We start from the raw sequence: 15,562 nt of genomic DNA, 5'->3' as shown, positions 1-15,562 counted from the left end.
GCATACAAAAACAACTTGGTTGGCAGACGGTAGGTAGGTGCTAGCTCAATTTCTGCTCAGGATATATGCTGCCAGTCAGGGCCTCCTAATAAATGGAAAGGCAAACATGACTTGAAATATGCATAGCTTATCATTAAATGTCAATCTCAAGAAATGTTTCTGAAATCGACAAGCTGCAGTTGTGGGCTAATGTTACTGCCCATGTTTAGTGTACCATTTAAGCCATTGTCACTTAGCAATCTATCAAGGTGTCAAAGTTTCAACATTATGTGCCATTCAGTCAAGTATCCTCTGCTTTCACATCAAATAAAAACTCGTAAATCAGTACTCACACTTGTTGCAATTGAGGCAAGCTGAATAGCTCTGCCAGAACATGAACTGTTAACAAAACCAAATTATATTAGTAAAAAAATTAGTAATGAAGAAGCAAAAACAAATAAAGAAAATTATTTGAGAAACTTGAGCATATGTCAAATATTACCATTGAGAAAAGTGAATCATTCTGGCTGGTAGCATTTCCTTCAATAATTTCTTTCATAAATTTCATCACATAAAATCCACATCGTTTCACATCAGGTTGATAAGGACCCTATGTTAACAAAAAATTGTCAACAAATAATGCACATATAACTATTTTTTAATTAATCACAAGTAGACATATATGTGTATATATAATATAGAAACCTTTGGCAAAGAAATACATGTGCGCACTATAATTTTTTTTGGATCAGTGTTCATCCTATTAGTTCAAGCGAACAAACAGAAAGCATAGATGGATATACTTGAGCACATAGAAGCTGTTAGTCATCCAAGAGGGTCTTGGACATTTATGAAGTGAAACTACAAACCATGTATCAACCATATATTTGTTAAGTCAACACAATATTTGTGTTCGGTAGGTATTTGGACAAAAACTAACAAAGAACAATATGATTTGATGATGATGATTGCTTCTCAGTTCTCTTAACTATTGATCTTTTTTACATTATTTCTAAAAAGGTGCCCAATTTCCATTAGGGTTCTTGAATCATTATTTTAGGATTGACAATAAATAAATAAATACTGCTTAAAGCTAATCTTTTTATGTTGTACTCACCTCCCAACTCATGATTGTTCCCTTTCTCTTGCATCTCACAGACCAGATCCACAATTCTTTTTTGCTCGGCAGTGCTGAATACTCCAGTATGCAGCTCGAGGACATTGAGGATATTAACGATCTTATCATTGGCCCTCTCCAGGCATATGAAATCCTTCTTCCTGACAACATTCCTAAAGTGTATTTCTTCTCTCTGCTCCCTTGACAATCCCGTCTCCTTCTTTGCAATCTCCCTTTTAACTCTTGTTGCTCCCTCAATCGAAGTTCTCCCTGACTCCTCCATCTTTTCCTCCTGCGCCGCAACCTCCTTGATCTTGTCTTCTTGAGCCATGTCGGCCCAAGACATCCAGATTTGAGGGGACTCTAGCAAAGACATCGGATCCGGGTCCTACCTAGTTGGTTGCGCATCGGGAAAGGGGGCAGCAAAGCTAGCAGAGGCATAAGACGCCTGATCCTCCGTGGAAGTGGACCCGGAGGCATCCGCGTCGGCTTCGGTAGCAAACCCTAAAGAAGAGCACCACCCCAGCGAACTAAGTAATCTCGCATTCTTCCAAAGGGAAAGGGATCAACAAATCAAGAACCGAGAAAGGAAAGGCGATACTTGGGTGAAGGGAGTCGATGCGGCTTCAGACAGTGGCGGAGCAGCCGTCGCAGAGGGATCGGGTGAGGAAGGGAAGCCAATTGGTGAGGAACTCGGCTGCGATCTCCAAGTCTTTTAGATCGAACTGTTGGAGGAATAAATCATCGTCCTCCATGAGCAGTTGTCTTCTTCGTTCAACAAGACGAACAGGTCATGAATCGACGGAGGAGTGCCACCTTTGGCAAAGAAGCAGTAGTGGAAGGTCAAAGGGCCACGTGCCACAGAAGCCAGGTCAAGGGAGAGAGGAGAGCACGCAGTAGTGGATGGCGTGAAGAGATTATATGAGGAGAGGGAAAGAAAAATGGCTTAGAGATCGAGAATGCGAAGGGGAAAATAAGGCGCCGAAAAAATTTGCCGAGAGAGGGATAGCAAAATTGTGAGAGGGAAAATGACGGAACAAATAAAGTCAAAGACAACGATTTTATCAAAACCGTTGTCGTAACCCCTAAAAAAACGCTTAAAGACAACGGTTTTAGATAATAAAACTGTTGTCTTTTGTATTTTATAGGAGCTCAAAGACAACGGTTTTTTCTAAAACCGTTGTCTTTTACCAAATTTACAACAGTTTCATCTAAAACCGTTGTCTTTGTGGTGTTGTCGTTTAACATTTTTGTTGTAGTGATTATGGAATGAGAATGAGTATCATTCTTAAAAATAATATTTTGTTAGTTAAATATTTTCAATTGGAATGAACCTAAATTTCTTTTTTTCCCCTTAGAGGAAAATAAGAGAAAAAATTAGATATGAGAGAAAGTTAAATGTGAGAGAAAAATATGATAAAAGAGAAAGTATAATGGGAAAGAAAGTATGATGAAAAAAATGAAGAGAGAGAAAATGTGATGAGAGAGTGTGTGATAGGAGAGAGAGCGTGATAGAAGATATTGAGGAGAGAAGAGATGATGAGGAGAAGATGAGAGTGTGTTGAGAAAGAAAGTGTGATGGGAAAAATAAAGAGAGAGAAAGAGAGTGCAGTGATAGGAGAGAATAGGAGAGAATGAAGGAAAGTGTGATGAGAGAAATGAGGAAAAGAGAATATGGTAGGAGGATTAAGGAGAGAAACTATTGATGCCGGTTATGGCTTAATAGGGAAAGTAATTGTAATCTGAAGGAGCAATTTGTCTTTTGAGATGTGTGGAGTTTTGGGGTTTTATGGTGTTGCTGCACCACAACAATTTGTGTCTGTTCGGGGCGCCGGCCGCCACATGGGGGAAAGGCCTCTTCCTCCTTCCTCGCGGCGCGCTGCTGCATGCCGCGCCTCCTCCTCCCTCCCTCCCTGTCTATATCCATCTCTCTCTTCTCTTCTTCGTCACCGGCCGCCAACTTGAAAATGGGAGAGGAGGGAGAGAGTACCACCTCCTCCCTCTCGCACATGTCGCGAGTTCGATCCTGCTGGTGCGGAAGTTCTCTTCGTCCTTGGTTCATACTCCTGATTCTCTGTGATACACTCAGGCCTTGTCGCAGCAAGGAACGGCGAGGCCAGATTCCCTCGACCACTAATCGCCCGAGCTTCGAGCGACGTCAGAATGCGTGAGCACTTACCCTTTCCTTCGCACCGTTGTGGCTTGACTCGCATTTCAGTGGATATATCACCGCCTATCGGCTAGGCCTGCCGGCTCACCTAAGCCTTCGGTGTGTAGATGCGGCCTGCGGTTCCTCGCGACCTCATTCACGTCCGTAAACGCGCCTCGCTTCGCACCTCGTCCAGAGCTCCGCCCTCGACCAATAACACACTGTCCTGCGCATGCTGATTCGGCTCAAGCGTAGCTGTGCCGTTGAGCCTTGTCAACATTCCCGCGTGCGAAGGCGGCCACAGTCCACAGCTGCGATCAGGTGACCCACCCGTGGTAGGCTTCCGCTTTGTCGCCGTCTTTTGATGTCGAATATCACCGACGACGAAGCATTATACTGTGTAGCGATCCATTGTTGTATCGGCTTGACGAATTGCTCTATTATGACATATGTCCTGAGCCTTAGTATGTCTGCGTCACAGGTGCATGGTCCGCAGATCTGCTGCGAGATGTCTTTGTGGGGTACCGTATCCTGGTTTCATGACTGCCGCAGCCGTCTGGACCCGTGTCCCTTGATCATTTCTCCACGATCGTAATTTCCTATCTCGAATCGTCATCCGTCGGCGATTTCTCGGCTGCCTACCACATCGCGCGTTTATCGATGTCCCTACCATACGATTATTCCCCAGACTACGCTGGTCCGACTATGTTTCTTACGATATTATTTCGTCGGTGGTGCTTATCTTCCTGCATGCTTGTGAGGAGGTCTGAGTGTGGTCCTACGACCTTTTCTCCGTCGGCCTAATCGTACCGTGAGCCCTAGTTCATCATGCTCACGCATATCGTTGGCCCATGTGGCCTAAGGCAACGATCGAGCTGCGTGCCTACTGACCTAGATGCCGATTACTGCGACCACTATCACTGCGGGTCTCGCGTCGTCCGGAACCGAGATCCGCCGCTCACGATCGTGCACTCTTCGAGGCACCGCGTCCCGAGGCGAGTGTGGTACTTCGCTCATATTTTGCATTTTCATTATTTGGCTTAGTTTGACTTCGTTGGATCGCCTCGGCGCCCGGAGCCGGTCGGGGCCTGTCAGTCCGTTGAGTTGTGGTGGGCTGCAGTGATATCGACGGAGCAGGACTTTGGAGACTTGGTCAACACGAAACCATCTCAGGCACCCTTCCCTCCAAGGGACGCCGCGACGATCCAATTCGCATTCTCACCTCCACCGATGAGGCTGGTCCGTCGGCTCGACAGATAGGATCGACTGACGGGGACCATGGGAATCAAGATATGTGGAACACAACAACTGTTCGCGGAAGATGGACGACGCCGGGGGTTCTCTGTCATTATCACAATCCCGGAGGTTCTCGGCGCGCATATATTATATCCCACATTCGTGAGGGTCGAGGGATCGAGGGAGCTACCAACAGTTTATCGACAGATTAGTTTTCGTATGTTTTCCACTGACTCGTTTGGAGTTAGGGATCGCGACCATAGCTGGTCTTGTACTTCCCGACGTCGCTACGCCACGCTCTCTCTTTACTTTACGATTATAAAGGCTTAGATATTCCTGAAAAGAAGAGTAAGAGCCTAGTTCCTCGATCAACTAGCCTCAATCTGGATAGATTCGACCGACCAGCCTTTCGTCACAGCGAGCGGCTCACACACACGGGACACGCTCCCGATGAGGATGACCAACTCGTCAGATCCGGGGCCTCGCCTCTTTATTACATTACGAGGCTGGACCCACTCCTCTGATCAGCCAGCCAGAGAGGGGCGGTTCAATCATGCCACTCTGAGACTGCTCTTCCCCATGAGGCTGCAGATCGTCCTCTTACTACCAGCTCGGCGTGACACTTCACCATGAGGCTCAGACTTTATCGAGAGGCTCTGATCCTCTTATCATTACAGGCCACACCTTCACCACGAGGCTCTGACCCATCTCCTCTCGGATCAGAGGCTCAATACAGACTCTTACAGCACGACCCCCTTCACCATGAGGCACTTTAGAGGCTCGCTCGCATCCTCTTACCATTACTGACCACTTCATGGGGCTCGCATCCTCTTCTTAGCGTTTCACCTTATTGCTATTATATGCTCTGTATTCTCCACCTGTTCTGCATCTTCTTATGTCTTATGCTTGCCTTTACTTTTATGAACTCTGCTCCCCTATATTGCCATGGGTTTCATTCTCGCTTGCGTCAGGGCTCATCTCCTCTCCACCCTGGGTTGGAGTCGAGGATCGAGAAATTCGCGACAATTGTAGCACCAACCAGTATGACATGTTTTATTTCCTCACATATGTGCTTCTTTTACTAGTTCGGCTTAAGGCATCCTCCCATTCGCGGCGATCAACTGGTCTGCATCCAGCTCGGATTTCTCTCAGGGTTGGCGGTCAGCAGTTGGCACCATTGCAGATTCCTTATCTGACTTTTCTATTGTGCTCGTCGAAGCCACCACCGTCGACGTACATCATCATTTACCTCCCCCATCTGTGTTGACATCTGCCATGCATTGGTGACCTGGCACGAACTCAGCAACCCGGCGGCGGTCGCCCGCCCGATCGCCTCGAGCAGGGCCGAGGGCGGCGTCTCGTTGGAGCCGAGCGAGATGTTGACCACCCGCGCCCCCGCCGTCCGTGCGACGTCCAGCCCGCGCGCGATCACGGTGGTCAACCCGGCGGACGCGCGCGCCACCGCCCCCGGCCTGGACGAGATTACACGTCTTGGGCCATCGCCATATCACGACGAGAATGTGTGTCCCGATGAGACATTACCGAGACCCGACCTCACATCCATCGCGGACCGGATGTGTCACCATGTCTGACCGCCATCGCGGAACCGACGCTTGCCCCGGTCTTGGGTGGAGTATCCGTCTTGGTCTCGGACGGCCGCCGCCATACAGTGACGATCCACACGGCGGACGCACATCATGCCATCCGGGTCCGGTCTCGAACCGGCGCCGCCATCCACGGAACCGACCGGCATCATCACCTCTCTCGGTTAGTGAGCTAAGCGGTCCTGCGGCTCGCAACCTGCCTCCCGACTCGCGGCTGCAAGGCGATTAGTGACTCACGCCCACGCCCACGTCCCAGCACTCCTGTCCCACGCGAATTAAATTCGGTCGGCTCAGAACTCGCCTCTTTCGATGTATAAGCCGCTGCACTGCCTCCCATGAATTAATGAGTGATCTGATGGTCCTTCTGGTCGGAAGATTTCCAGTTTGCATATGGCCCCCACGCTTCTCGCCATGGTATATGACCTGCGCTCCTGTGCGGTCGGCCCGCTCACGGAAATATGTGATCTGTTCCACCCAAACCTTCGAACTCGCCTGCCTAAGGCAGTGAGTAAGTGAGCCTGCCCTCGTCACGTGCACCTTCTGCACCTCGGCTAGTTATAATGCTCACGACGACGACCGCCTCGGTATCTCGCCCAAGTCTCCGCTCTGCCTCCATGCGACCTGCGACCTTCGGTCGGTATCCAGCGAGCGATCGAACCTGCGTGCTTGCCCTCCGCCTCCCCATGGAAATATAGTGATGAGCCCATGCATGCGAACTGCTCGCTCTCTCGACTCGCGTTGTGTGAGCCATCGCCCTCATGTTCGTGTTCTCGTCCAGCCACCTTTCAGGTCGGCTCTTGCTTTCATGAATAAGGGTATAAGTAGAGCCTACCGTCCTCACTCTCGGTCGGTCAAATCACTCTCGTCACGGCTTATACCTCAAGTTCTGAGCTCGGTTTATGGTCGGGGCCTGTTACTCCGTATCCTTATGGGGTTGGCTGACACTTTGATCGGTATGATAGTTATTCTATCCTTATATTGTATAGTTGGGAGTCCGGGAGTTCGAGCGCTTAGGCGATCGAGGCGACTATCGTAGACAGGATGTGCATGCATATTACTCCCGCTAGTCTTAGGATACCACCGTCTCCTGACTGCAGTATTACGATCCCATCACTAACGATCGGTGGGTTGAGGCCACTAATTCCCCCGACACTAACCCTGAGTAATGTACTGTCTTGGTCAGTAGTATCTAACAAGTATCCCGGCCGGGACCTTTCTTCGACAGTTCGTTTCGGACCAATCACAGGTCCGAGTGCCCTGTGTTTCAGGATCAATCGTGTCGGGTTCTTGGACGGTTTCAGGTCTGAGTTTCACTTGGTCCCGGGGCCTGAGCCTCCTCCTCGCTCTCATGTAGAGTGTCGCCGGTGGCGAGTTATAAGTTATAAGTGAACTATACTCACGCCCACTCTCCAAGTCCAAATTAGTGTTCGCCTCACCACGACCACCTTTGCCGCTGCTCAGCGCGACTCATCGCCCGTTCTGGCATCCCGGCCTCGCCCCGGCCTTCGCACACTCACGCCGCTGTCTGACTGCACTTGATACTTGTCAAGGCTCATTATACTCCACTTGTCGCCTGCAGCGCACCCGGCCATAATACACACATTCCCATGTTGCTTCGGGCATTCATCACTTTCTCATTGCTCTGCATTTCTGTTTTAGCCGCCAGCCGGCTCCATCACCAGGCCTGCACTGCTGTTGCGGCTCTCTCGGCGCGCAGATTCATCGCTCTCGCGGCTCTCGCTCGCACTTTATCATCGCGTTGTCGTCTGCGGCCAGTTGCACCATTTCACCACCTTTTCATTCGTGATTTCCGGTGCTCGACCGACTACCGCATGATTCATTCGTGACTGTGTTCTATCTCCACTGCGATTCGTTGTTCCACTCGCTCCCGGCCTGGCTTTCCGTCTTTGCTCTGTTCTGCTCGGGCGCTTAATAATATTCTGGCGTCTGCGAGGCATCGGCTGTGCCCTGCCGCACATCGTCTCGTACTTCCGTGCCGTGTGTTTCTGCACTTTCGAATTGGCGGTGGTATACTAACTGCTGCTTCTTGGTGCCTCGCTCGTCAAGTGGCCAAGCTCGACGATTTCGCCGCCCCATCACTTCGATTCTACCGTTGTCCGTCGTGATTTTATTTGGTTTCTGTGCTACCGGCGCCTCATCGTCTCGGCCTCATTATTCCTTTCGATTACTTATTCCTTCGATTGCCGGGTTGGAGTGGTCGTCCGATTACTAGATTCGTTCGATGTTGTTCAGCCACATGACCGAGCATCAAGAGCGACTTCTGCATTTGCTGAGAGCATCTGGTCTGGTGTCGGGTTGGTCCAGCCGCAGCCTGCCTGCTGAGCTAGACTTAAGGGAGGCTTGTGATGCTAAGCATGGCTTAATACAGGAAAGTAATTATGATAAGAAGGAGTACCTTGTCTTTGAGATGTGTGAGTTTGGGGTTTTATGGTGGCACCTGTGAGCATAGGAAGAGGGGGTCATGAGTTAGCTCAGGTGCGCCAACATTCAACAAGGGAGAAGGAGGCCTTCTTCCTCCTTCTATCGCCCCGCCGGGCGCCCGACCACCCGCCTCCCTCCTCCCTCCTCGCTCCTCCCCCATCTCTCTCTCTCTCTCTTCCTCCCGCCGCAAATTACCACCGTAAATAAGGAGAGGTCTGTGGCAGAGGTGCCATCACTCACGTAATCCCTCCTACGCCGAGTCGATCGCCTTCCGCTGAGCCGCCGCCTCACCGCCCTTCTTCCCCGCCTCCTCGCGACACTATCACAGATTCTCCTCCCTCCCGTGATACCACCTCCCGACCTCGACTCATGTCGCCGCCGCCGCCAGCGAGAGGGACGGCCAAGATCTCTCGCCAGCGGGGTCAGCCCGAGCCACCGCCGCATGCATCGACAGCCCACTTCTCTCCCTTTGCTCCCTCGCTGTGCCGCTACCGCGTCACTGCTGCCTCCTCACGGAGCTACCACCGGATATATCGACAGCCCACTCTCCTCCCTGCAACATCGCCGCCGGCCTCCTCTCCCTCGCGCGAGATCGCGGTACTGATTCTCCCCTACTCATGCACACCTCAATGGCTGCCCCCACCTCGATCGACACCCGCCTCGCTTTCCTTCTTTCGTCACAATGACCAACCTCACCGCCACGAGCTCGGGTTCCGCCCGCCCGCCAAGGGCGTAATCGCGCGCTGATAAACCCCTCACACCGCCATCGACCATCGCTCACAAGCTGGCCACAGACGGTTCTCGGAAACAGATATCTCCACCGCCGTGGAATACTCCGGTTTGCATGGTCAGATGCTTTGATGCTCCATCCGACATCCGGACGACAAGTCGACGAGCGACACATGCCAGCCATCGATCCATTGTTGTGCCCACGGCCGCGATTGTGTCTATGTGGTCATGCCTCATTACGCCTCTCGGTCTCGTCGCTGGTCACATGTCCCGATCCACTGGCTTTGTTCATGTCCTACCGCTGGCCGACCCAAGACCTCGGCGGCATTGCCGATCGTTTCCACTGCGTCGGACCTCCCCGTGTCCACTGTGGCACGATCTCCGACTACGTGTCATCTCGGTCCGATGCTGATATTATTTCCTCGTGTTGTCTTATCCCTTGGCTCACGGCTTGAGACTGGTCGACGGAACCGATGGTTTCGCCTTGCGTCGACGGTCTTAACCGCCCAAGCGGGTTACGGTTCACAACCTTCCACGTGTCCGGTTCACTGTTCGGGTTACTTGTTCGTCCTAAATCACTACCACGATTAATATATTAATAAAAATTAAAAATTAAAAATTAAACATTAAACATTAAAAATTAAATTAAAATTTATTAAAAAAGGGCTTGCACTTATTTAAGTTGCCTACGTATCCTTTAGGGGAATCAAAGCCCACGTAGTTCTTTTTACATTTTATCCTTTTGTTTCATTCACTTCCATTTCCTCCGTCTGGTTGATTCGCCTTCCTATCAAAATCTTCAACTGTCGTCTGAAAGTTGCATTCCTTGGATTCTTTTCTCGCTCTGGTCCAATCGTCCGATATGTTGGGCTTCCAATGGTCGAGGACAAAGTTGATCGTCGTTCATCTAATATGTTGTCATTTCTGGCGCTCCTGCCTCGCCATACGATTGACCTTTCAAGCTAAAATTTCATTTGCGATCACGGAGAGAACGGAAGCTTTGAGCCTGCGGATACCACTCTTTAAGATAATACGAGTTTTGCTATCCGCCCATTAAAATCAAAAGTCAGAACCTCAAGTGCTGGAACTTGAACCGGAGGATCCCACGTTTTGTCCGTTCTTTAATAAGAGTTGTGCTTTTAAATTACTAGTAGTTTGTCAATAAATATTAATTTGTGTTCCATATTTTGCATAATATTGATTATAAATATCATATAAATAAATTCTAACATTATATATAATATTAATATTAATGGATCAGGGAAGAAGAATCTTTGGTGATTAAAGCATCATAATATAAAGTTAACATTTCTTGTAAAACTTCTAATTTAAATCTAGGATCTAAAGCAAATGCAATTAAATAAATTTTAGAATTAAATAAAAATATTTTTCCCATTTAGTTTTCATAGCTAAGATGCAAGGAGATAAATTCATTATTAATATGTTCATTTAAAACTAATACTATATTAGAAAAATTTTCTAAAAGAAATAATAAGAAGGTTGTTTTGGCCATCATTAAATACTTTAAATTTCAAATACTAAATACAAATATTACATTATTGTGAAAATAAATATATATTAGCATTAGTGTTTTGTGCAAAAAAATGAACATAATAATTCTTTATATTGAAATGAATCTTGTAATAATTGGTATGTTGAATTCCGCGTGGAAATTTTTTAGGTCTCATTCCATTAATTTTACAAAACCTACCCCATTGTTTCATTATAGATGGATGAGACCATAAATAAGAAATTACAATTTTAATTGGTTTAATATAACTTTCTAAAATTTTTAAACCATCTTGAACACATAAATTTAAAACATGGCATACACAACGAATATGAAAAAATAAACCTCCAATAATAGGTTGACAAACAAATTTTAGATCATCTATACAAGCGGTATTAGAACTAGCATTATCTAATGATATTGAAAATATTTTATGAGTTAAACCATATTCTTCTAAAATTAAACATAATAATTGTGCGATATTATGAGCATTATGTGATTCATCAAAAACTCTATAAGCTAATAATCTTTTTTGGAGGTTCCAAGAGTTATCGATCCAATGGCAAGTCACACTCATATACGAATGTGTTTGCCAATGATCACTCCAAATATCGGAACAAAAACTTTATTATCTAATTTACTAAATTCATCAATTAAATTCTTTTTTCCTTGTTTTACTAATTTTTTAATTGTACGAGTAAGTGTAGTCCTAGGAACACGTTTAGCACATGGATTAAGAGATTCTTTACAAAAATCTTCAAATGTGCATTTAGATCCAAAACTAAAAGAAAGATGTTCTACGGAAACAAATTTAGCTAATGATTCTCTTAATTTATTATCCTAAGATAAAAATAAACCGGAATCGGTACTACCGCTAGTTGAAGAAAATCTTGATAATTGTGTTTGAGAACGGTCAGTCCATATTCTGTAGGAAGCATTGCGTGCTTACATTTTGCACGCATTTCTCCCGACGGAAGAGTGACCTTCTCCAAATGTTTAGTAAAAATAGAAGATTTTAGAGGAGAAGTTCCCGAACCTTAGAAGTAATACCGGTACTTCCTTGTGTGTCGGTGTCGGATTCGACTTCGATCTCATCGCCTGTGGATTGAATGTTGGGGTCCCTCCCATGATTCGTTATTGCTTTCCGAGCTCGAGAGATGATGCACCTCTGCCTCCTCCATTGTAATTGAAAAGCAAAGTGGTAGAGATTAGAGAATACGAAAATGAGATTAAGAGAAGATGTGTGTGAAAAATGATGAAATAAGCTCTATTTATAGGTTTTGATAGTAACGGACACAAATCATAGCCATTGATCAAAAGCGGTCCTTAGTTGAAAAAATACCCTAAAACCCTCCGTCTCATGAACCCGCGGTTAGCCTCCGGGCGGTTCACGTTTACAATTAAAATGGGCGGATACACGTCTCAACCTGCGGCTTGGGCATCTTGTCCGGATGTCGCGGCTTACCAACAACCGGGCAAGTCACAACCGGGGTGCCGGTTGCTGTCGGGGCTCCTCGACCGCACCGTGCGCTGGTCCAGTCGGCGGTCGACCATCGGCCGTGCTGTGCGGGCCTGATGGTCGCGGTTTGCAGTCTCGCACGTCCGGATCGTGGCATCGAATATCTGCACCTGCGGGCGGGCCTGCGGTTCCGGCTACGTGCTGATGCTCGGTCCCGTCGTCACCACGCTGTCGGTACGTTCCTCGTTCATATTTCATATGCATGTTCATTATTTCATTGCTTAGTCTTGTACTCATATACTCGTTGGATCTGCCTCGAGCATCGGGGTACCGGGGGCCGGGTCAACCCGGTCGCTGGCTGCAGGTATCGTTGACCAGAGGACTTTTGGAGACTTGGTCAACACGAGAGCCATCTCAGCACACCTCCCTCCGGGACGTCGCGACTCCAGTCAACATTCTCTCCACCTCACCCGACGGTCCGTCTGACTCAGCTTCCGGACCGGATCAAGTATGATGAGAGAGAAAGTGTGATGAAAAAAATGAGAAGAGAGTGTGTAATGGGAGAGAAAGTGTGATGGAAGAAAATGAAGAAAGAGAAAATGAGGAGCAAGAGTGTGTGATGGCAGAGAATACAGGGAGAAAATGATAGAGAATGTGTAATGATGAGAGAATGAGGAGAGAGAAAGTATGATGAGAGAGAACAAGGAGAGAGAAAGTGAAATGAAAGAAAAATTAAACAAATATATTAAGGGTATTTTTGTCCAAAACTTATTTTTCATTCTCATTCCTATCAAAACCTAAGGTAAGAGGTGAGTTTCATCAATACCCAAATTTTTGAGTTTCATTTCAAAATCTTAATTTTATTCCCATCAACTAAATATAAAATTTGGGAATAAATCCATTTTCTCACTCCTAAACCCCTAAACCAAATGCTTAATGTTATAGTTTCAATTGTTTGTCTATTTTTTGGGGATAAAGATAATAATTACGGACAGATTGTTATCAAGACTATGGGTCTTAGGATCATATCTAATAATAAATAAATAAGTCAAATAATTGCGGAAGGATTTTTATCAAGACTATGGGTCTTAGGATCATATCTAATAAAAAAAATTAAATAACCAAGTCAAATACAATATAACCCTATGTTTAGGGAGCCAAGTTGCTATAGGGAAACTCGAGTGTCGAGTTGTATAAAGCATTTAAAAGCTAGGTTATATAGAGGACTTAAGGAAACCAAATAGCGCGAGAAACATTCGAGAAATTGAATGGTAAGGACAACTTTAGACACTGTGTGGGATGAGGGACTTAGGAGTCTATAAATAATCTTTTTTTTTTAATTTTTATAATCCAGTTGTTCCAGTTAGAACCGTTAATTTGAATTGAGTCGGTTGAGTTGATCCATCCCGTCAAATAATTTAAATAGATTGGATTGGAATTTTATCAATCCAAGTTCGTCGCAGACCAACCCGTCTAGGCCCACGACCATAGGGGTCAGCTCACGACGGATTTGGATTGACCCGCGAGTTGAGAAACACATGTAAACTAAGATTTATGTTAAATTATTATCTTTTTTTGTTATAATTTTGAAATAAAAATAGTACTTTTCATCAAACATGAATACTTGTTTGTGTCATTTATATTTAAAATATCTATTTCTAGATACATTTGATTGATGAAATCTTTTTGAAGTAAAATGTTGAAGATATGATTTTTTTTTTAAAAAAAATTTATAAAAATTTTGATAGCCCGGTGGATTAGCCCGCTTAACCCGCAATCCGTTTTGGATTATATTGGGTTGGGAATTTTCCAACCCGCCAAGATGACATGTCGGCCCACCTTGCCCTGTCAAATAGTTGGCCCACCACAGACCAACTTAGATAGCCATCAATTGACCCGTCTAATAGCTCTAGTTTCAATTTTATTGGACTAATTTAGGATGAACGGGTCCTCCCCTAATTTGTCCATCGCCACTAGTTTGTCCATCGTCACGAATTGACCGTCTAATAGCTATAATTCCAATTTTACTGGACTAATTTAGGATGAACGGCTCCTCCGCTAATTTGTCCATCGAATACATTAAAAACACTTAGAGTGCGTTTGGTTCAAGTTATCACGTATAATCTTGGTTATGTGATTATCAGGTAATCACATAACCAAGGTTATGGAAAATAAAATATAACCAAATATTGTTTGGTTCAATCTAGGTAATGCAAAAAATAAATTTATTTATTTGAAGATTTTAATGAATAACCTAGTTTAATATTTTACTATATTACCCTTAGTTACAAAAACTAGCTATAATAATAATAATAACAATAAAAATAATAATAATAATAATAATAATATTATTATTATTATTATTATTTAAACTCTAGTTTTTTTTACTTTTTCTTTTACACATTTTTCTTAATTTTTATATATTTTTTTATTTTGTTTGTTTTTTATGTTTTTTATTTTTTTTAAAGTTTTTTTTTTACTTTTTTCCATTTTTTTTTATTTTTTTACGTTTTTTGTTTTTTAAATTTTTCCTATTTTTTATTTTTTAATGTTTTTAACTTTTTTTATTATTTTTTACCTTTTTAATTATTTTTTTAACGTTTTTCCTATTTTTTAAATTTTCCATGTTTTTTTCTAATTTTTTATGTTTTTTTTTTTATTTTTTACGTTTTTTTAATTTTTAATTTTTATAATTTTTATTTTTTTTTACGCTTTTTTTTTTTCACATTTTTCTTTTATCTGAGGATATTTTAGATAAAAAAAAATTGTTAATCTGGAAATAAAAAAAATCTTAATGTTTTGATTCCTGATTGCATGTCCCTTTTATTTACATATTGAGTATGGAATATTATTCTAGAATATCGAATATCTAAATCAAATAAAATTATTATTGATAATTTTAAATGAATAATCAAAGTTATAAAAATAACCCCTAATTAAACGCATAAAATTAGTGTTCTGTCTGCGACGAATTCTCAATATTTTTCAACACGTGGATACTTCGGACAGAGATTATTTGACACCGATTTATGCCCCCATAGACAATTTAACTGTGATTTTTCGTCTGCATCTGAAACGCATTGGTAAATGCTCGTGGGCGACAAATTGACGTTTGCTCGTTTCAACTCTGCCTCCTGCTTCTTCACTCACCTGAAATAAATAGACCGCAATTGGTCAAGCGGTTGGCTTGTTTCAAACGAGTAGAGAGTATTCATATTAATTACCTTAAATTAAATTTTTATTTTAAATTTTACATTTTGTATTAAAAAAACATCATACTCTATTCATTCCCTAAATATACATTTTATGAATAGCAATTTTTTAAATTTAGATAATG

Source organism: Zingiber officinale, chromosome 7A (assembly GCF_018446385.1).
Source record: "Zingiber officinale cultivar Zhangliang chromosome 7A, Zo_v1.1, whole genome shotgun sequence".
NCBI classification, from domain to species: domain Eukaryota; kingdom Viridiplantae; phylum Streptophyta; class Magnoliopsida; order Zingiberales; family Zingiberaceae; genus Zingiber; species Zingiber officinale.
Note: the sequence above shows the minus strand (reverse complement) of the source record.